At 60.0% G+C, this 23,661-nt stretch overlaps 1 protein-coding gene across 5 annotated transcripts in view; it reads left to right on the top strand.

Moving 5' to 3' along the window:
* hivep2a (HIVEP zinc finger 2a) overlaps nucleotides 1-23,661 on the top strand; it is a 342,236-nt gene that overhangs the window by 86,034 nt on the left and 232,541 nt on the right. The window contains exon 1 of one of the 5 annotated variants that reach the window (XM_072513933.1): nucleotides 22,895-22,982. The exons of the other annotated variants lie outside the window; for them this stretch is intronic. The gene's annotated coding sequence lies outside the window, so the exon portion shown is untranslated. Of the gene's footprint in view, nucleotides 1-22,894; nucleotides 22,983-23,661 lie in introns of those variants that run through there. 5 annotated transcript variants of the gene reach the window in all.

Below are 23,661 nucleotides of genomic sequence, written 5' to 3'. Positions count from 1 at the left end.
CTGTGCTACCGTGCCACCCACCACTGTGCTACCGTGCCGTCCACCACTGTGCTACCGTGCCGTCCACCACTGTGCTACTGTGCCGACCACCACTGTGCTACCGTACCGTCCCCCACTGTGCTACCGTGCCGTCCACCACTGTGCTGCCGTGACGTCCCCCACTGTGCTACTGTGCCGTCCACCACTGTGCTACTGTGCCGCCCACCACTGTGCTACCGTGCTGTCCCCCACTGTGCTACCGTGCCACCCACCACTGTGCTACCGTGCCGCCCACCACTGTGCTACCGTGCTGTCCACACTGTGCTACCGTGCCGTTCCCCACTGTGCTACCGTGCCGTTCCCCACTGTGCTACCGTTCCGTCCCCCACTGTGCTACTGTGCCGCCCACCACTGTGCTACCGTACCGTCCCCCACTGTGCTGCCGTGACGTCCCCCACTGTGCTGCCGTGACGTCCCCCACTGTGCTACCGTGCCGCCCACCACTGTGCTACTGTGCTGCCCACCACTGTGCTACCGTACCGTCCCCCACTGTGCTGCCGTGACGTCCCCCACTGTGCTACCGTGCCGTCCCCCACTGTGCTACCGTGCCGCCCACCACTGTGCTACTGTACCACCCACCACTGTGCTACCGTACCGTCCCCCACTGTGCTACCGTACCGTCCCCCACTGTGCTGCCGTGACGTCCACCACTGTGCTACCGTGCCGTCCACCACTGTGCTACCGTGCCGTCCACCACTGTGCTACTGTGCCGCCCACCACTGTGCTACCGTACCGTCCCCCACTGTGCTACCGTGCCGTCCACCACTGTGCTACTGTGCCGCCCACCACTGTGCTACCGTACCGTCCCCCACTGTGCTACCGTGCCGTCCACCACTGTGCTGCCGTGACGTCCCCCACTGTGCTACTGTGCCGTCCACCACTGTGCTACTGTGCCGCCCACCACTGTGCTACCATGCCGTTCCCCACTGTGCTACCGTACCGTCCCCCACTGTGCTACCGTGCCGTCCACCACTGTGCTACCGTGCCGTCCACCACTGTGCTACCGTGCCGTCCCCCACTGTGCTACCGTACCGTCCCCCACTGTGCTGCCGTGACATCCCCCACTGTGCTACCGTGCCGTCCCCCACTGCGCTACCGTGCTGTCCCCCACTGTGCTACCGTACCGTCCCCCACTGTGCTACCGTACCGTCCCCCACTGCGCTACCGTTCCGTCCACCACTGTGCTAACGTGCCGCCCACCACTGTGCTACCGTGCTGTCCCCCACTGCGCTACCGTGCCACCCACCACTGTGCTATCGTGCTGTCCCCCACTGTGCTACCGTACCGTCCCCCACTGTGCTACCGTGCTTACCCCCACTGTGCTACCGTGCCGCCCACCACTGTGCAACTGTGCCGCCCACCATTGTGCTACCGTGCCGTCCACCACTGTGCTACTGTGCCGTCCCCCACTGTGCTACCGTACCGTCCCCCACTGTGCTGCCGTGACATCCCCCACTGTGCTACCGTGCCGTCCCCCACTGCGCTACCGTGCTGTCCCCCACTGTGCTACCGTACCGTCCCCCACTGTGCTACCGTACCGTCCCCCACTGCGCTACCGTTCCGTCCACCACTGTGCTACCGTGCCGCCCACCACTGTGCTACCGTGCTGTCCCCCACTGCGCTACCGTGCCACCCACCACTGTGCTATCGTGCTGTCCCCCACTGTGCTACCGTACCGTCCCCCACTGTGCTACCGTGCTTACCCCCACTGTGCTACCGTGCCGCCCACCACTGTGCAACTGTGCCGCCCACCATTGTGCTACCGTGCCACCCACCACTGTGCTACCGTGCCGCCCACCACTGTGCTACTGTGCCGCCCACCACTGTGCTACTGTGCCACCCACCACTGTGCTACTGTGACGCCCACCACTGTGCTACTGTGCCGCCCACCACTGTGCTACCGTGCCGTTCCCCACTGTGCTACCGTACCGTCCCCCACTGTGCTACCGTGCCGTCCACCACTGTGCTACCGTGCCGTCCACCACTGTGCTACCGTGCCGTCCCCCACTGTGCTACCGTACCGTCCCCCACTGTGCTGCCGTGACATCCCCCACTGTGCTACCGTGCCGTCCCCCACTGCGCTACCGTGCTGTCCCCCACTGTGCTACCGTGCCGTCCCCCACTGTGCTACTGTGCCGCCCACCACTGTGCTACTGTGCCGCCCACCACTGTGCTACTGTGCCGTTCCCCACTGTGCTACTGTGCCGCCCACCACTGTGCTACCGTGCCGTTCCCCACTGTGCTACCGTACCGTCCCCCACTGTGCTACCGTGCCGTCCCCCACTGTGCTACTGTGCCGCCCACCACTGTGCTACTGTGCCGCCCACCACTGTGCTACTGTGCCGTTCCCCACTGTGCTACCGTGCTGTCCACACTGTGCTACCGTGCCACCCACCACTGTGCTACCGTGCCGCCCACCACTGTGCTACCGTGCTGTCCCCCACTGTGCTACCGTGCCATCCACCACTGTGCTACCGTGCTGCCCACCACTGTGCTACTGTGCCACCCACCACTGTGCTACCGTGCCGCCCACCACTGTGCTACCGTGCCGTCCCCCACTGTGCTACTGTGCCGCCCACCACTGTGCTACTGTGCCGCCCACCACTGTGCTACCGTACCGTCCCCCACTGTGCTGCCGTGACGTCCCCCACTGTGCTACCGTACCGTCCCCCACTGTGCTACTGTGCCGCCCACCACTGTGCTACTGTGCCGCCCACCACTGTGCTGCCGTGACGTCCCCCACTGTGCTACCGTGCCGCCCACCACTGTGCTACCGTACCGTCCCCCACTGTGCTGCGGTGACGTCCCCCACTGTGCTACCGTGCCGCCTACCACTGTGCTACCGTGCCGCCCACCACTGTGCTACTGTGCCGCCCACCACTGTGCTACGGTGCCACCCACCACTGTGCTACCGTACCGTCCCCCACTGTGCTACCGTGACGTCCCCCACTGTGCTACCGTGTCGTCCCCCACTGTGCTACCGTGCCGCCCACCACTGTGCTACCATGCCGTCCCCCACTGTGCTACCGTGCCGTCCCCCACTGTGCTACCGTGCCATCCACCACTGTGCTACCGTGCCGTCCCCCACTGTGCTGCCGTGACGTCCCCGACTGTGCTACCGTACCGTCCCCCACTGTGCTACCGTGTCGTCCCCCACTGTGCTACCGTGTCGTCCCCCACTGTGCTACCGTGCCGTCCCCCACTGTGCTGCCGTGACGTCCCCGACTGTGCGACCGTACCGTCCCCCACTGTGCTACCGTGCCGTCCCCCACTGTGCTACAGTACCGTCCCCCACTGTGCTACCATGCCATCGTCCACTGTGCTACCGTGACGTCCCCCACTGTGCTACCGTGACGTCCCCCACTGTGCTACCGTGCCATCCTCCCCTGTGCTACCGTGCCATCCTCCACTGTGCTACTGTGCCGTGCCCCACTGTGCTGCTGTGACGTCTCCCACTGTGCTACCGTGCCATCCTCCACTGTGCTACTGTGCCACTCACCACTGTGCTACCGTGCCATCCTCCACTGTGCTACCGTGCCATCCTCCACTGTGCCTCCGTACCGTCCCCCACTGTGCTACCGTGCCGTCCCCCACTGTGCTACTGTGCCACCCACCACTGTGCTACCGTACCGTCCCCCACTGTGCTACCGTGCCATCCTCCACTGTGCTACCGTGACGTCCCCCACTGTGCTACCGTGCCGCCCACCACTGAGCTACCGTGCTGTCCCCCACTGTGCTACCGTACCGTCCCCCACTGTGCTGCCGTGACGTCCCCCACTGTGCTACCGTACCGTCCCCCACTGTGCTACTGTGCCGCCCACCACTGTGCTACTGTGCCGCCCACCACTGTGCTGCCGTGACGTCCCCCACTGTGCTACCGTGCCGCCCACCACTGTGCTACCGTACCGTCCCCCACTGTGCTGCGGTGACGTCCCCCACTGTGCTACCGTGCCGCCTACCACTGTGCTACCGTGCCGCCCACCACTGTGCTACTGTACCGCCCACCACTGTGCTACGGTGCCGCCCACCACTGTGCTACCGTACCGTCCCCCACTGTGCTACCGTGTCGTCCCCCACTGTGCTACCGTGTCGCCCCCACTGTGCTACCGTGCCGTCCCCCACTGTGCTGCCGTGACGTCCCCGACTGTGCGACCGTACCGTCCCCCACTGTGCTACCGTGCCGTCCCCCACTGTGCTACAGTACCGTCCCCCACTGTGCTACCATGCCATCGTCCACTGTGCTACCGTGACGTCCCCCACTGTGCTACCGTGACGTCCCCCACTGTGCTACCGTGCCATCCTCCCCTGTGCTACCGTGCCATCCTCCACTGTGCTACTGTGCCGTCCCCCACTGTGCTGCCGTGACGTCTCCCACTGTGCTACCGTGCCATCCTCCACTGTGCTACTGTGCCACCCACCACTGTGCTACCGTGCCATCCTCCACTGTGCTACCGTGCCATCCTCCACTGTGCTACCGTACCGTCCCCCACTGTGCTACCGTGCCGTCCCCCACTGTGCTACTGTGCCACCCACCACTGTGCTACCGTACCGTCCCCCACTGTGCTACCGTGCCATCCTCCACTGTGCTACCGTGACGTCCCCCACTGTGCTACCGTGCCGCCCACCACTGTGCTACCGTGCTGTCCCCCACTGTGCTACCGTGCCATCCACCACTGTGCTACCGTGCTGCCCACCACTGTGCTACTGTGCCACCCACCACTGTGCTACCGTGCCGCCCACCACTGTGCTACCGTGCCGCCCCCCACTGTGCTACTGTGCCGCCCACCACTGTGCTATTGTGCCGCCCACCACTGTGCTACCGTACCGTCCCCCACTGTGCTACTGTGCCGCCCACCACTGTGCTACTGTGCCGCCCACCACTGTGCTGACGTGACGTCCCCCACTGTGCTACCGTGCCGCCCACCACTGTGCTACCGTACCGTCCCCCACTGTGCTGCCGTGACGTCCCCCACTGTGCTACCGTGCCGCCCACCACTGTGCTATTGTGCCGCCCACCACTGTGCTGCTGTGCCGCCCACCACTGTGCTACTGTGCCGCCCACCACTGTGCTACCGTACCGTCCCCCACTGTGCTACCGTGACGTCCCCCACTGTGCTACCGTGTCGTCCACCACTGTGCTACCGTGCCGCCCACCACTGTGCTACCGTGCCGTCCCCCACTGTGCTACCGTGCCGTCCCCCACTGTGCTACCGTGCCATCCTCCACTGTGCTACCGTGCCGTCCCCCACTGTGCTGCCGTGACGTCCCCGACTGTGCTACCGTACCGTCCCCCACTGTGCTACCGTGTCGTCCCCCACTGTGCTGCCGTGTCGTCCCCCACTGTGCTGCCGTGTCGTCCCCCACTGTGCTGCCGTGACGTCCCCGACTGTGCGATCGTACCGTCCCCCACTGTGCTACCGTGCCGTTCCCCACTGTGCTACCGTGCCGTCCCCCACTGTGCTGCCGTGACGTCCCCGACTGTGCTACCGTACCGTCCCCCACTGTGCTACCGTACCGTCCCCCACTGTGCTACCATGCCATCCTCTACTGTGCTACCGTGCCATCCTTCACTGTGCTACCGTGCCATCCTCCACTGTGCTACTGTGCCGTCCCCCACTGTGCTGCCGTGACGTCCCCCACTGTGCTACCGTGCCATCCTCCACTGTGCTACCGTGCCATCCTCCACTGTGCTACCGTACCGTCCCCCACTGTGCTACCGTGCCGTCCCCCACTGTGCTACTGTGCCACCCACCACTGTGCTACCGTACCGTCCCCCACTGTGCTACCGTGCCATCCTCCACTGTGCTACTTTGCTGCCCACCACTGTGCTACCGTGACGTCCCCCACTGTGCTACCGTGCCGTCCCCCACTGTGCTACCGTGCCGTCCCCCACTGTGCTACCGTGCCATCCTCCACTGTGCTACCGTGCCGTCCCCCACTGTGCTACCGTGCCGCCCACCACTGTGCTACCGTGCCGCCCACCACTGTGCTACCGTGCTATCCTCCACTGTGCTACCGTGCTGTCCACACTGTGCTACCGTGCCGTCCCCCACTGTGCTACCGTGCCGCCCACCACTGTGCTACCGTGCTATCCTCCACAGTGCTACCGTGCCTCCCACCACTGTGATACCGTGCCTCCCACCACTGTGCTGCTGTGCCACCCACCACTGTGCTATCATGCCTCCCACCACTGTGCTACCGTGACGCCCACCACTGTGCTACCGTGCTGCCCACCACTGTGCTACCGTGCCATCCTCCACTGTGCTACCGTGCCGCCCAACACTGTGCTACCGTGCCGTCCCCCACTGTGCTACCGTGCCATCCCCCACTGTGCTACCGTGCCGCCCACCACTGTGCTACCGTGCCGTCCCCCACTGTGCTACCGTGCTGCCCACCACTGTGCTACCGTGCCATCCCCCACTGTGCTACCGTACCGTCCCCCACTGTGCTACCGTGCCGTCCCCCACTGTGCTGCCGTGACGTCCCCCACTGTGCTACTGTGCCGCCCACCACTGTGCTGCTGTGCCACCCACCACTGTGCTACCGTGCCACCCACCACTGTGCTACCGTGCTGCCCACCACTGTGCTACCGTGCCATCCTCCACTGTGCTACCGTGCCGCCCACCACTGTGCTACCGTGCCGTCCCCCACTGTGCTACCGTGCCGCCCACCACTGTGCTGCCGTAACGTCCCCCACTGTGCTACCGTGCCGCCCACCACTGTGCTACTGTGCCATCCTCCACTGTGCTACCGTGCCATCGTCCACTGTGCTACCATGCTGTCCCCCACTGTGCTACCGTGCTGTCCCCCACTGTGCTACCGTGCCGCCCACCACTGTGCTACCGTGCCGCCCACCACTGTGCTACCGTGCTGTCCCCCACTGTGCTACCGTGCCGCCCACCACTGTGCTACCGTGCTGTCCCCCACTGTGCTACCTTGCTGTCCCCCACTGTGCTACCGTGCCGCCCACCACTGTGCTACCGTGCTGTCCCCCACTGTGCTACCGTGCCGCCCACCACTGTGCTACCCTGCCATCCTCCACTGTGCTACCTTGCTGTCCCCCACTGTGCTACCGTGACGTCCCCCACTGTGCTACCGTGACGTCCCCCACTGTGCTACCGTGCAGTCCTCCACTGTGCTACCGTGCCGCCCACCACTGTGCTACCGTGACGTCCCCCACTGTGCTACCGTGACGTCCCCCACTGTGCTACCGTGCAGTCCTCCACTGTGCTACCGTGCCGCCCACCACTGTGCTACCGTACCACCCACCACTGTGCTACCGTACCACCCACCACTGTGCTACCGTGCCGCCCACCACTGTGCTACCGTGCCGACCCCCACTGTGCTACCGTGCTGCCCACCACTGTACTACCGTGCCGTCCCCCACTGTGCTACCGTGCCACCCACCACTGTGCTACCGTGCCACCCACCACTGTGCTACCGTGCCGTCCCCCACTGTGCTACCGTGCCACCCACCACTGTGCTACCGTCCCGCCCACCACTGTGCTGCTGTGCCACCCACCACAGTGCTACCGTGCTGCCCCCCACTGTGCTACCGTGCCATCCACCACTGTGCTACCGTGCCGCCCACCACTGTGCTACCGTGCCGTCCAAACTGTGCTACCGTGCCGCCCACCACTGTGCTGCCGTGCTGCCCACCACTGTGCTACCGTGCCGTCCCCCACTGTGCTACCGTGCTGCCCACCACTGTGCTACCGTGCCGCCCACCACTGTGCTACCGTGCTGCCCACCACTGTGCTACCGTGCTGCCCACCACTGTGCTACCGTGCTGCCCACCACTGTGCTACCGTGCCGCCCACCACTGTGCTACCGTGCTGCCCACCACTGTGCTACCGTGCTGCCCACCACTGTGCTACCGTGCCGTCCCCCACTGTGCTACCGTGCTGCCCACCACTGTGCTACCGTGCCGCCCACCACTGTGCTACCGTGCTGCCCACCACTGTGCTACCGTGCTGCCCACCACTGTGCTACCGTGCTGCCCACCACTGTGCTACCGTGCCGCCCACCACTGTGCTACCGTGCTGCCCACCACTGTGCTACCGTGCTGCCCACCACTGTGCTACCATGACGTCCCCCACTGTGCTCACGTGCCGTCCCCCACTGTGCTACCATGCCATCCACCACTGTGCTACCGTGCCATCCTCCACTGTGCTACCGTGCCATCCTCCACTGTGCTACCGTGCCGTCCACCACTGTGCTACCGTGCCGCCCACCACTGTGCTACCGTGCCGTCCACCACTGTGCTACCGTGCCGCCCACCACTGTGCTACCGTGCCGTCCCCCACTGTGCTACCGTGCCGTCCCCCACTGTGCTACCGTGCCGTCCACCACTGTGCTACCGTGCCGCCCACCACTGTGCTACCGTGCCGTCCCCCACTGTGCTACCGTGCCATCCCCCACTGTGCTACCGTGCCGTCCCCCACTGTGCTACCGTACCACCCACCACTGTGCTACCGTGCTGTCCCCCACTGTGCTACCGTGCTGCCCACCACTGTGCTACCGTGCTGCCCACCACTGTGCTACCGTACCGCCCACCACTGTGCTACCGTGCCGTCCCCCACTGTGCTACCGTGCCACCCCCCACTGTGCTACCGTGCTGTCCCCCACTGTGCTACCGTGCTGTGCCCCACTTTGCTACCGTGCTTACCCCCACTGTGCTACCGTGCCGCCCACCACTGTGCAACTGTGCCGCCCACCATTGTGCTACCGTGCCACCCACCACTGTGCTACCGTGCCGTCCCCCACTGTGCTACCGTGCCGCCCACCACTGTGCTACCGTGCCGTCCCCCACTATGCTACCGTGACATCCCCACTGTGCTACCGTGCCACCCACCACTGTGCCGCCCACCACTGTGCTACCGTGCCGTCCCCCACTGTGCTACCGTGCCATCCTCCACTGTGCTTCCGTACCGTCCCCCACAGTGCTACCGTGCCGTCCCCCACTGTGTTACTGTGCCATCCCCCACTGTGCTACCGTGCCACCCACCACTGTGCTACCATGCCATCCTCCACTGTGCTACCGTGCCATCCTCCACTGTGCTACGGTGCCACCCACCACTGTGCTACCGTGCCATCCTCCACTGTGCTACCGTGCCATCCTCCACTGTGCTACCGTGCCACCCACCACTGTGCTACTGTGCCGTCTCCCACTGTGCTACCGTACCGTCCCCCACTGTGCTACCGTGCCGTCCCCCACTGTGTTACTGTGCCGTCCCCCACTGTGCTACCGTGCCACCCACCACTGTGCTACCATGCCATCCTCCACTGTGCTACCGTGCCATCCTCCACTGTGCTACGGTGCCACCCACCACTGTGCTACCGTGCCATCCCCCACTGTGCTACCGTGCCATCCTCCACTGTGCTACCGTGCAACCCACCACTGTGCTACCGTGCCGTCCCCCACTGTGTTACCGTGCCATCCTCCACTGTGCTACTGTGCCACCCCCCACTGTGCTACCGTGCCGCCCACCACTGTGCTACCGTGCCACCCACCACTGTGCTACCGTGCCACCCACCACTGTGCTACCGTGCCGTTCCCCACTGTGCTACCGTGCCGTTCCCCACTGTGCTACCGTGCCGTTCCCCACTGTGCTACCGTGCCGCCCTCCACTGTGCTACCGTGCCGCCCACCACTGTGCTACCGTGCTTCCCACGACTGTGCTACCGTGCTGCCCACCACTGTGCTACCGTGCCGTCCCCCACTGTGCTACCGTGCTTCCCACCACTGTGCTACCGTGCTGCCCACCACTGTGCTACCGTGCCGTCCCCCACTGTGCTACCGTGCCGTCCACCACTGTGCTACCGTGCCGTTCCCCACTGTGCTACCGTGCCATCCTCCACTGTGCTACCGTGCCGCCCACCACTGTGCTACCGTCCCATCCTCCACTGTGGTACCGTGCCGTCCCCCACTGTGCTACCGTACCCCCCACCACTGTGCTACCGTGCCATCCACCACTGTGCTACCGTGCCGTCCACCACTGTGCTACCGTGCCGTCCACCACTGTGCTACCGTACCACCCACCACTGTGCTACCGTGCCATCCACCACTGTGCTACCGTACCACCCACCACTGTGCTACTGTGCTGTCCCCCGCTGTGCTACCGTACCACCCACCACTGTGCTACCGTGCCGCCCACCACTGTGCTACCGTGCCATCCACCACTGTGCTACCGTGCCGTCCCCCACTGTGCTACTGTGCTATCCTCCACTGTGCTACCGTGCCTCCCACCACTGCGCTGCCGTGCTGCCCACCACTGTGCTGCTGTGCCACCCACCACTGTGCTACCGTGACGTCCCCCACTGTGCTACCGTGCCGCCCACCACTGTGCTGCCGTGCCATCCACCACTGTGCTACCGTGCCATCCTCCACTGTGCAACCGTGCCGCCCACCACTGTGCTGCCGTGCCATCCTCCACTGTGCTACCGTGCCGTTCCCCACTGTGCTACCGTGCCATCCTCCACTGTGCTACTGTGCCGTCCACCACTGTGCTACCGTGACGTTCCCCACTGTGCTACCGTGCCACCCACCACTGTGCTACCGTGCCATCCTCCACTGTGCTACCGTGCCATCCTCCACTGTGCTACCGTGCCGTCCACCACTGTGCTTCCGTGCCACCCACCACTGTGCTACCGTGCTGCCCACCACTGTGCTACCGTGCCATCCACCACTGTGCTACCGTGCCACCCACCACTGTGCTACCGTGCCATCCACCACTGTGCTACCGTGCCACCCACCACTGTGCGACCGTGCCGTCCCCCACTGTGCTACCGTACCACCCACCACTGTGCTACCGTGCCGTCCTCCACTGTGCTACCATGCTGCCCACCACTGTGCTACCGTGCCACCCACCACTGTGCTACCGTGCCGCCCACCACTGTGCTACCGTACCACCCACCACTGTGCTACCGTACCACCCACCACTGTGCTACTGTGCCACCCACCACTGTGCTACCGTACCACCCACCACTGTGCTACCGTGCCACCCACCACTGTGCTACCGTGCCGTCCTCCACTGTGCTACCATGCTGCCCACCACTGTGCTACCGTGCCATCCACCACTGTGCTACCGTACCACCCACCACTGTGCTACCGTGCCGCCCACCACTGTGCTACCGTGCCGCCCACCACTGTGCTACCGTACTGCCCCCCACTGTGCTACCGTGCCACCCACCTCTGTGGTACCGTGCCGTCCCCCACTGCGCTGCCGTGCTGCCCACCACTGTGCTGCTGTGCCACCCACCACTGTGCTACCATGACGTCCCCCACTGTGCTACCGTGCTGCCCACCACTGTGCTGCTGTGCCACCCACCACTGTGCTACCGTGACGTCCCCCACTGACCTACCGTGCCGTCCACCACTGTGCTACCGTGCCACCCACCACTGTGGTACCGTGCCGTCCCCCACTGTGCTACCGTGCCCCCCACCACTGTGCTACTGTGCCGTCCTCCATTGTGCTACCGTGCCCCCCCACTGTGCTACCGTGCCACCCACCACTGTGCTACCGTGACGTCCCCCACTGTGCTACCGTGCCACCCACCACTGTGCTACCGTGCCGTCCCCCACTGTGCTACCGTGCTAGCACACCACTGTGCTACCGTGCCGTCCCCCACTGTGCTACCGTGCTGCACACCACTGTGCTACCGTACTGCCCCCCACTGTGCTACCGTGCCGTCCCCACTGTGCTACTGTGCCGTCCCCACTGTGCTACCGTGCCGTCCCCCACTGTGCTACCGTGCTAGCACACCACTGTGCTACCGTGCCATCCTCCACTGTGCTACCGTGCCGTCCCCCACTGTGCTACCGTGCCGTCCCCCACTGTGCTACCGCGCCGTCCCCCACTGTGCTACCGTGCTGCCCACCACTGTGCTACTGTGCCACCCACCACTGTGTTATCGTGCAGCCCACCACTGTGCTACCGTGCTACCCACCACTGTGCTACCGTGCCGCCCCCACTGTGCTACCGTGCTGCCCACCACTGTGCTACCGTGCCACCCACCACTGTGCTACCGTGCCGTCCCCCACTGTGCTACCGTGCTGTCCCCCACTGTGCTACCGTGCCACCCACCACTGTGCTACCGTGCTGTCCCCCACTGTGCTACCGTGCCGTCCCCCACTGTGCTACCGTTCCATCCTCTACTGTGCTACCGTGCCGTCCCCCACTGTGCTACCGTGCTGCCCACCACTGTGCTACCATGCTGCCCACCACTGTGCTACTGTGCCACCCACCACTGTGCTACCGTGCAGCCCACCACTGTGCTACCGTGCCACCCACCACTGTGCTACCGTGCCGTCCCCCACTGTGCTACCGTGCAGCCCACCACTGTGCTACCGTGCCACCCACCACTGTGCTACCATGCTGCCCACCACTGTGCTACCGTGCTGCCCACCATTGTGCTACCGTGCCACCCACCACTGTTCTACCGTGCCGCCCACCACTGTGCTACCGTGCTGCCCACCATTGTGCTACCGTGCCGCTCACCACTGTGCTACCGTGCCGTCCTCCACTGTGCTACTGTGCCACCCACCACTGTGCTACCGTGCCGTCCCCCACTGTGCTACCGTGCCACCCACCACTGTGCTACCGTGCCGTCCCCCACTGTGCTACCGTGCTAGCACACCACTGTGCTACCGTGCCGTCCCCCACTGTGCTACCGTGCTGCACACCACTGTGCTACCGTGCCGTCCCCCACTGTGCTACTGTGCCGTCCCCACTGTGCTACCGTGCCGTCCCCCCACTGTGCTACCGTGCCGTCCCCCACTGTGCTACCGTGCCGTCCCCCACTGTGCTACCATGCCATCCACCACTGTGTTACCGTGCAGCCCACCACTGTGCTACTGTGCCACCCACCACTGTGTTACCGTGCAGCCCACCACTGTGCTACCGTGCTACCCACCACTGTGGTACCGTGCCGTCCCCCACTGTGCTACCGTGCCGTCCCCCACTGTGCTACCGTGCTGCCCACCACTGTGCTACCGTGCCATCCTCCACTGTGCTACCGTGCCGCCCACCACTGTGCTGCCGTGCCATCCTCCACTGTGCTACCGTGCCGTTCCCCACTGTGCTACCGTGCCATCCTCCACTGTGCTACTGTGCCGTCCACCACTGTGCTACCGTGACGTTCCCCACTGTGCTACCGTGCCACCCACCACTGTGCTACCGTGCCATCCTCCACTGTGCTACCGTGCCATCCTCCACTGTGCTACCGTGCCGTCCACCACTGTGCTTCCGTGCCACCCACCACTGTGCTACCGTGCTGCCCACCACTGTGCTACCGTGCCATCCACCACTGTGCTACCGTGCCACCCACCACTGTGCTACCGTGCCATCCACCACTGTGCTACCGTGCCACCCACCACTGTGCGACCGTGCCGTCCCCCACTGTGCTACCGTACCACCCACCACTGTGCTACCGTGCCGTCCTCCACTGTGCTACCATGCTGCCCACCACTGTGCTACCGTGCCACCCACCACTGTGCTACCGTGCCGCCCACCACTGTGCTACCGTACCACCCACCACTGTGCTACCGTACCACCCACCACTGTGCTACTGTGCCACCCACCACTGTGCTACCGTACCACCCACCACTGTGCTACCGTGCCACCCACCACTGTGCTACCGTGCCGTCCTCCACTGTGCTACCATGCTGCCCACCACTGTGCTACCGTGCCATCCACCACTGTGCTACCGTACCACCCACCACTGTGCTACCGTGCCGCCCACCACTGTGCTACCGTGCCGCCCACCACTGTGCTACCGTACTGCCCCCCACTGTGCTACCGTGCCACCCACCTCTGTGGTACCGTGCCGTCCCCCACTGCGCTGCCGTGCTGCCCACCACTGTGCTGCTGTGCCACCCACCACTGTGCTACCATGACGTCCCCCACTGTGCTACCGTGCTGCCCACCACTGTGCTGCTGTGCCACCCACCACTGTGCTACCGTGACGTCCCCCACTGACCTACCGTGCCGTCCACCACTGTGCTACCGTGCCACCCACCACTGTGGTACCGTGCCGTCCCCCACTGTGCTACCGTGCCCCCCACCACTGTGCTACTGTGCCGTCCTCCATTGTGCTACCGTGCCCCCCCACTGTGCTACCGTGCCACCCACCACTGTGCTACCGTGACGTCCCCCACTGTGCTACCGTGCCACCCACCACTGTGCTACCGTGCCGTCCCCCACTGTGCTACCGTGCTAGCACACCACTGTGCTACCGTGCCGTCCCCCACTGTGCTACCGTGCTGCACACCACTGTGCTACCGTACTGCCCCCCACTGTGCTACCGTGCCGTCCCCACTGTGCTACTGTGCCGTCCCCACTGTGCTACCGTGCCGTCCCCCACTGTGCTACCGTGCTAGCACACCACTGTGCTACCGTGCCATCCTCCACTGTGCTACCGTGCCGTCCCCCACTGTGCTACCGTGCCGTCCCCCACTGTGCTACCGCGCCGTCCCCCACTGTGCTACCGTGCTGCCCACCACTGTGCTACTGTGCCACCCACCACTGTGTTATCGTGCAGCCCACCACTGTGCTACCGTGCTACCCACCACTGTGCTACCGTGCCGCCCCCACTGTGCTACCGTGCTGCCCACCACTGTGCTACCGTGCCACCCACCACTGTGCTACCGTGCCGTCCCCCACTGTGCTACCGTGCTGTCCCCCACTGTGCTACCGTGCCACCCACCACTGTGCTACCGTGCTGTCCCCCACTGTGCTACCGTGCCGTCCCCCACTGTGCTACCGTTCCATCCTCTACTGTGCTACCGTGCCGTCCCCCACTGTGCTACCGTGCTGCCCACCACTGTGCTACCATGCTGCCCACCACTGTGCTACTGTGCCACCCACCACTGTGCTACCGTGCAGCCCACCACGGTGCTACCGTGCCACCCACCACTGTGCTACCGTGCCGTCCCCCACTGTGCTACCGTGCAGCCCACCACTGTGCTACCGTGCCATCCACCACTGTGCTACCATGCCACCCACCACTGTGCTACCGTGCCGCCCACCATTGTGCTACCGTGCAGCCCACCACTGTGCTACCGTGCCACCCACCACTGTGCTACCATGCTGCCCACCACTGTGCTACCGTGCTGCCCACCATTGTGCTACCGTGCCACCCACCACTGTTCTACCGTGCCGCCCACCACTGTGCTACCGTGCTGCCCACCATTGTGCTACCGTGCCGCTCACCACTGTGCTACCGTGCCGTCCTCCACTGTGCTACTGTGCCACCCACCACTGTGCTACCGTGCCGTCCCCCACTGTGCTACCGTGCCACCCACCACTGTGCTACCGTGCCGTCCCCCACTGTGCTACCGTGCTAGCACACCACTGTGCTACCGTGCCGTCCCCCACTGTGCTACCGTGCTGCACACCACTGTGCTACCGTGCCGTCCCCCACTGTGCTACTGTGCCGTCCCCACTGTGCTACCGTGCCGTCCCCCCACTGTGCTACCGTGCCGTCCCCCACTGTGCTACCGTGCCGTCCCCCACTGTGCTACCATGCCATCCACCACTGTGTTACCGTGCAGCCCACCACTGTGCTACTGTGCCACCCACCACTGTGTTACCGTGCAGCCCACCACTGTGCTACCGTGCTACCCACCACTGTGGTACCGTGCCGTCCCCCACTGTGCTACCGTGCCGTCCCCCACTGTGCTACCGTGCTGCCCACCACTGTGCTACCGTGCCATCCTCCACTGTGCTACCGTGCCGTCCCCCACTGTGCTACCGTGCCGTCCCCCACTGTGCTACCGCGCCGTCCCCCACTGTGCTACCGTGCTGCCCACCACTGTGCTACTGTGCCACCCACCACTGTGTTATCGTGCAGCCCACCACTGTGCTACCGTGCTACCCACCACTGTGCTACCGTGCCGCCCCCACTGTGCTACCGTGCTGCCCACCACTGTGCTACCGTGCCACCCACCACTGTGCTACCGTGCCGTCCCCCACTGTGCTACCGTGCTGTCCCCCACTGTGCTACCGTGCCGTCCCCCACTGTGCTACCGTTCCATCCTCTACTGTGCTACCGTGCCGTCCCCCACTGTGCTACCGTGCTGCCCACCACTGTGCTACCATGCTGCCCACCACTGTGCTACTGTGCCACCCACCACTGTGCTACCGTGCAGCCCACCACTGTGCTACCGTGCCACCCACCACTGTGCTACCGTGCCGTCCCCCACTGTGCTACCGTGCCATCCTCCACTGTGCTACCGTGCAGCCCACCACTGTGCTACCGTGCCACCCACCACTGTGCTACCATGCTGCCCACCACTGTGCTACCGTGCTGCCCACCATTGTGCTACCGTGCCACCCACCACTGTTCTACCGTGCCGCCCACCACTGTGCTACCGTGCTGCCCACCATTGTGCTACCGTGCCGCCCACCACTGTGCTACCGTGCCGTCCTCCACTGTGCTACTGTGCCACCCACCACTGTGCTACCGTGCCGTCCCCCACTGTGCTACCGTGCCGTCCTCCACTGTGCTACTGTGCCACCCACCACTGTGCTACCGTGCAGCCCACCACTGTGCTACCGTGCTACCCACCACTGTGGTACCGTGCCGTCCCCCACTGTGCTACCGTGCCGCCCCCACTGTGCTACCGTGCTGCCCACCACTGTGCTACCGTGCCACCCACCACTGTGCTACCGTGCCGTCCCCCACTGTGCTACCGTTCCATCCTCTACTGTGCTACCGTGCCGTCCCCCACTGTGCTACCGTGCTGCCCACCACTGTGCTACCATGCTGCCCACCACTGTGCTACTGTGCCACCCACCACTGTGCTACCGTGCAGCCCACCACTGTGCTACCGTGCAGCCCACCACTGTGCTACCGTGCCACCTACCACTGTGCTACCATGCTGCCCACCACTGTGCTACCGTGCAGCCCACCACTGTGCTACCGTGCCACCCATCATTGTGCTACCGTGCCACCCACCACTGTTCTACCGTGCCGCCCACCACTGTGCTACCGTGCTGCCCACCATTGTGCTACCGTGCCACCCACCACTGTTCTACCGTGCCGCCCACCACTGTGCTACCGTGCTGCCCACCATTGTGCTACCGTGCCGCCCACCACTGTGCTACCGTGCCGCCTACCCCTGTGCCACCGTGCTGCCCATGAGGAAAGACTACCCGTTTTCCTGACTTGAACTGATCACTTTTCGGGAGGTAAACGTTGTGCCAGCTGGCCGGAGTAGCCATTGAATTTACGAGGCAAGAGAGTATGAAGTGGGGTTTGGATGAAAGAAGATCGATAAATCTTTTGGTCGTATCCTTTGGACAACTTTCTCTTCAAACAGAAAGCAGGTTCTCAGTTCAGTGCCTCCCATCAATGCACTGGTGTATTTGCTTAAATTTCAGCTTTGACTGGGTGTGGGCATCGTTGGTTGGGCCAGCATATTTCCCCATCCCTAATTCCCCTTGAACTCAAGAGTCAACCTCATTGCTGTGGGTCTGGAGTCACATGTAGGCCGGACCGGGTAAGGATAGCAGATTTCCTTCCCCTAAAGGGCATTAGTGATCCCGGTGGGTTGTTACCGGAATTGTTGAAGGTGACCATTACTCTGACTGGCTTTCAATTACAAATTTTATTGATTGAATTTGGATTCCACCAGGTGGCGTGGTGGAGTTTGAATCTGCGTGTTAGCACTGCTGCCTCACAGCGCCAGGGACCCGGGTTCAATTCCGGCCTCAGGTGACTGTGTGTGTGGAGTTTGCACTTTCTCCCCGCGTCTGTGTGGGTTTCCTCCGGGTGCTCCGGTTTCCTCCCACAGTCTAAAGATAGGTTGGGTGGATTGGCCATGTTAACTGCCCCTTAGTCTCCACAGACGTGAGGGTTAGGTGGTGTCACGGGGATGGGGTGGCAGAATGGGCCGAGGGTGGGTGCTCTTTCGGAGGGTCGGTGCAGACTGAATGGCCTCCTTCCGCAGGAATTCTATGGTTCTATAGACATCAGCCTGGGCCTCTGGGTTACTAGTTCAGTGACGTGACTCTGCCCCCCAAAAGCGTCATCCTACATTCAGTGCTGGAAACCTTGTGTGAGACTTGAGGTTTCAATGGTGAGACAGCTGCCACCTGACCAAAGTGATGTGTGTACAGAGTTTAGCATGGTGTGTACAATTACTGGCCTGTACAATGATTGGCTATCGCATTGGGTCAACAGTTTATCAGTCAGTGCATTCCTGCTCCACTCCCTCCTATCCTGTGGCTGTGTAGAGAGGAGACCAATGCGAAGGACAGCTCAACTGCTAATCCCTTTGCAGTTCATCGTAGGCTCCCCAGTGCAGCAAGTTTACAGAGGAACAATAGATGGACTTTGTAAACTGGTCACTTATTTGTCTTCCTCATCTGGACATAATGTCTATCATCGAATCATCGGGCACAGAGTATTCCATTCTGCTAATAGTGACTGTGCCAGCGGTACGAACAACTATCCAATTATCCCTGATCTTTTACACTAGCTTTGCAATTTTTATCCTTTTCAAGATTTTATTCTATTCTGGGCGGCACGGTGGCGCAGTGGTTAGCACTGCTGTCTCTTGGTGCCGAGGACTCGGGTTCGATCCTGGTTCTGGGTCACTGTCCGTGTGGAGTTTGCACATTCTCCCCGTGTCTGCGGTGGGTCTCACCCCCACAACTGAAAAACGATGTGCAGGGTAGGTGGACTGGCCTTGTTAAATTGCCCTGGACTGGCCTTGTTAAATTGCCCTCTTCATTGGAAAAAAAAAGAATTGGCTACTCTAAATTTATTTTTTAAAAAACAGATTTTATTCCATTCCGGTTGGAAAGTTACAATTGGATCAGCTTCCACCATATTTTAGGCAGTACTGTGTGAAAAAATTCTCCTCCCTTTCCACCCTACCCGAACACTCCTGCACCCCCCCCCCCCCCTCTCTCCCCTTCCATTATACCGAAACGTGAGCTCATCTGAATGCCCCTATCCCAACTGGAATTTCTATCACCCCCAGTGCTCGCTGACCTACTCTGACCTCCTAGTCGGGCAACAATTCAATTTTCAAATTGTCATCCATGCTTTTCAATCCCTCGACTGCCGGGCCCCCTTCCTTTCTGTGTCATCTCACCCAGCCCTACAACCTTGCGAGATCTCTGCGCTCCTCCCAATTCTGGCCTCTTGGGTATGCACAATTTAAATCACTCCACCATTGGCAGCTCTGCCTTCAGCTGCTTGGATCCCAAGCTCTGGAATTCCTTCCCCAAACCTCTCTGCCCCTCGACCTTTCTGCCCCTTGACCTCTCTGCCCCTTGACCTCTCTGCCCCTCGACGTGTCTGCCCCTCGACGTGTCTGCCCCTCGACGTCTCTGCCCCTCGACCTCTCGCTCTTCCTTTAGTAATTCCATAGAATCTACTTTGTTGACCAAGCTTCTGGTCATCTGCCCAAATGGCCCATGATTTGGCCCATTCTTTTTGTGATGCTTCTGTGCTGTAGCTTGTAATGTTAAAGAAACTGTATAAATCCAAGTTGTTGCTTTTGGTGTTTTTTGGTTCTTTTGCCAAGAACTGGATAGGGACAAATCTTTCTTGAGTCGTTTTAGGAACTCAAGAAGCTGGAAAATAAGGAAATTATTATCTTCCATTTTCCCTTTATCATAATGAAAACTGTCCTGTTAAAACATCCAGGCTTGATGTTTGGTACAAACAGTTAAACTACCCTTGAGTTTCTTTTTGGATAATATTGCTTTTTCAATACCCGGTGCCCACATGAGGTTCACCACACAACGTTGGCGAAGGAGGCCCATAACATCGTGTTGTGTTGAGATCATAAGCCAGTTACTCGTTGCAGGATCTCTCGGTCAGTCAATTCGGATTTTTTGCTCTTTGTTTTTGATAAAAAGGGATTGAATGCAATGATTGAAATGCCCGGACCGGCAGTGATTTTGAGTCTAGAGACTGCCTGAATGCTATGTTTGGTATCTGTTCTATGGTCGCTAGCTTTGTCACGTTGCCAAGACAGCCATTTTGGAATTGGCACGGCAGCAGCTGCACTTGGAGGCCACACAGGTTTCTAAAGGAGTGAATTAGGCTGCTGCCGAACAGTCAGGGAAAACACTACTCCAGCAATCCATTTGGATAAGAGGCCTCATTCCGAGTCGTGTATGCAGCCTTCTGACATGTCCGATATCACTGTGGTGCTGCAATTAGCCGACGATTGTTGCTCTCCAAACCTCAGTCAGTCAGTGAGTGGAGGGCGCAGAGAAGCATGGGGTTGTTCTCCTGAGAGCAGAGTAGGTTAAGGAGGAGATTTAATGACGCTCAGCATTATGAGGGGCTTGATTGAGTAGATGGAAAGAAACCTTTTCAACTGGTAAGAATGTTTGTGTCCACAAGACACAGATTGAAGATACTTGGCAAAAGAACCAAAGAGGAGGAATATTTGATTTTTAACCGCAGTTTGTTATTAGGATCTGAATGCGCTGCTCTGAAAGGCGAGTGAAAACAGAATCAGTGGTAGCTTTGAAAAGGAAATTGGACTTAAATGGGACCCAACTCATGGGCCAAGGGGAACGAGCAAGGAGGGAGTGGAACATATTGGATTGCTCTTTCAAAGAGCCAGCGCAGCAATGATGAGCCGAATGGCCTACTACAGTGTTCATAGAATCATAGAATCTACAGTGCAGAAGGAAGCCATTCGGTCCATTGAGTCTGCACCGGCGCTTGGAAAGAGCACCCTACTTAAGCCCACATCTCCACCCTACCCCAGTAACCCCACCGAGCCTTTTTTTTGGTCAATAAGGGCAATTTAGAATGGCCAATCCACCTAACCTGCACATCTTTGGACTGTGGTAGGAAACCTGGAGGCAGACAGCGGGGGGAACGTGCAGACTCCGCACAGACAGTGACCCAAGCTGGGAATTGAACCTGGGATCCTGGTGCTGTGAAACAACTGTGCTAACCACTGTGCTGTGGTGCCGCCCAGTTTGCTTTAATTCTTCAGTCGATGCTTTGTTCTACTAATCTCACATGTCACCCCTCCGCTCCTCCCCGGACCATTGTTCAATAGAGCTGAGCTGATCAGTGGCGATCTTCATGAAAGTAAGCTCCATATAAAATATCTATGAATCCTTTTGTGGAGAATTCCTGTTTGGTTTTACAAGCACTAATGGGTACAAGCTTCTTTTAGTTGGTCCAGACAGAATGGACACTCTGATCAGTTGCTGAGTGAAAACGAAACTGACTCTTGAGTTAGAAAGTTGAAGGCTAACACTGGATTAGTAGTGCGAGAGTTCATCAGGGAAGATCCTTGCTCGTGTCCCGGCCAGGACTTATCCGTTAACCCCTGTCACTAAAAACAGAAATGCAGAAAACTGATTTAATTTGCTATTTTGGGAAATCTGCAGAATGCAAATTGGCTGCTACCGTCCTCCACATAACCACAGAGTCTGAGGGCCAGATGTTTGATACCAAGACAGGTAGTTTGAGTCGGTGAACTTCCCGAACCGCAGGACCCGGTTCAGTTAAAAAGCGCCTCAAAGTGTGCGATGTTTGCTCTGGGGGTGGGGAGGGAATGTGGGCTAGCATTTCCACCACCACCTCCACCCCCCCCGTCCCTCCCATGACCCCTCATATCCTTCATGCCACTTCCATAGCCACTCATCCAGTATCCATCATGGGTAGATCTCAGAAATGATGTAGAGATGAAAACAAAAACTTCTAATAATCTAAAACAACTTTCACTCTTGCACATTTGATGGTGAAAATGTTCCCATTCATGAAATCCGTTCAAAGCTTTTAAATCTCCTCAAGTCGTTACATTGATATGAAAACAAACTTCTGTTCAGACCCCATATCAAATACAACTAATCCTTTAATAGCCTCTTTAAGCTGTAAATCAAATAATGAGCACTGAACCTTGCTGAGATAATTGTAGCCGTTGAAACTCAGGCAAGCATTCATAATGACAAAATGATAGCCCTTGGGGAATTGTCAACAAAGAACTCTCTTGACACTGCAGAACTAGACTACTTTTCTTCCCTAGCCCATGCCTGTCAATCAAAACACACCAGCAGAGATTTTTTTAAACTCGCACTGATAGCTGCAGCCTTCTGATTTACAGTCTTAAAGAGCGGTGGATTTAATAAAATATCAGACCAATCCAGTTTTTCAGACCTTATCTGCTCTTCAAGAGCATTTGCATCTACTCTATCAATTTGTGACTCCCACAGGGCAGGTTAAGGCCCTTGCAACATCCAAAATGGAGTCCCTTTGAAACTGATTTCAAACTAACCTCTTAAGTTTTGGTTTGTCTTCTGTGTGACCCATGCCTGCCCCTTTCCCACACTGGCAGAAAATTGGATCTAACAGAATCAAGGGCTTCCAGATCCCGCCCCCCACCCAGCCAAATACCCTTTATTCCCCCATCTCAAATATTTTTAATGATTAATAAATTAAAGTGTTACAAAAAAGAAGAAAAGAATATCCCCAAAATTCTTCACTGTTTTCAGTCCCTAACAACCTATTCGACCAGGAGAGTCAGCCTACGTTCCATAGAATCCCTACAGTGTAGAAGGAGGCCATATGGCCATTGAGTATACACTGACCCTCCGAAAGAGCACCCTAGCCAAGCCCATTCCCCCATCCTATCCCTGTAACCCCATAACCCCATCTAACCCTATTACACGACAGCAATTTAGAAAGGCCAGTCCACCTCACCTGCATATCTTTGGATAATGGGAGGAAACAGGAGCACATGGAGGAAACCCCCGCAGACACGGGGAGAATGTACGATCTCCACGCAGTAAGAAGTCTTGCAACACCAGGTTAAAGTCCAACAGGTTTGTTTTGAATCACTAGGTTTCGGAGCACTGCTCCTTCCTCGGGTGAATGAAGAGGTGGGTTCCAGAAACATATATACAGACAAAGTCAAAGATGCAAGACAACACTTTGAATGCGAGTCTTTGCAGGTAATTAAGTCTACATCCTAAATCTCCACACTGCCAGTCGTCCAAGGCTGGAATTGAACCCTGGTCCCTGGCGCTGTGAGGTGGCAGTGCTGGCAACTGTGCCGCCCTTAGGTGTCGGACACAGAGTCTTCTGACTGGAGCGAGTTAAATACACAAGGGAGAGAGGGATAGAGTGTGCTGACAGCATGAGATGAAGGAAGGGTGAGAGGATGCTGGTGTGCAGAGGCGCAGACCAGTGGGACTGAGTGTCCTGTTGCCATTTGTCAAATTCTGTGCCCCTCATCAATTGGTTGGGGCGGGAATTGGATCGTACACACCCTCCTTGACACACAATGAAGCACCAGGATCTGGAGGCAAAATCTGCAGCTGTTTTGTGAGGCACTAGTGGAACAGCAAATCAGGCATAAATAATCTAGAACATGGCTCCCAAACACCCAGGTCATTAATCAGCAGAGGGCGATGAAAGGTGCTCAATTTGTTTCTGACTCATTTCTGTTTGTTTTTTTGGTTTTTAAATGAAGCAATTAAGCTCAAGGAATCTATAAAGTTCTGCTTGCTGCTCAGCACTGCATAACATACAGATGCTGAAGATGAAAGGCAGGTTGACAGAAGGAAACCCTCAAAGTTATTCTATTCCGAGGGGTTTCATTCGTTATTCCACCTGCTATGTTTAAATGGA

The sequence above is a fragment of the Scyliorhinus torazame genome, chromosome 1 (assembly GCF_047496885.1).
Source record: "Scyliorhinus torazame isolate Kashiwa2021f chromosome 1, sScyTor2.1, whole genome shotgun sequence".
NCBI lineage: Eukaryota > Metazoa > Chordata > Chondrichthyes > Carcharhiniformes > Scyliorhinidae > Scyliorhinus > Scyliorhinus torazame.
This window is presented reverse-complemented; position numbering and strand designations above follow the sequence as displayed.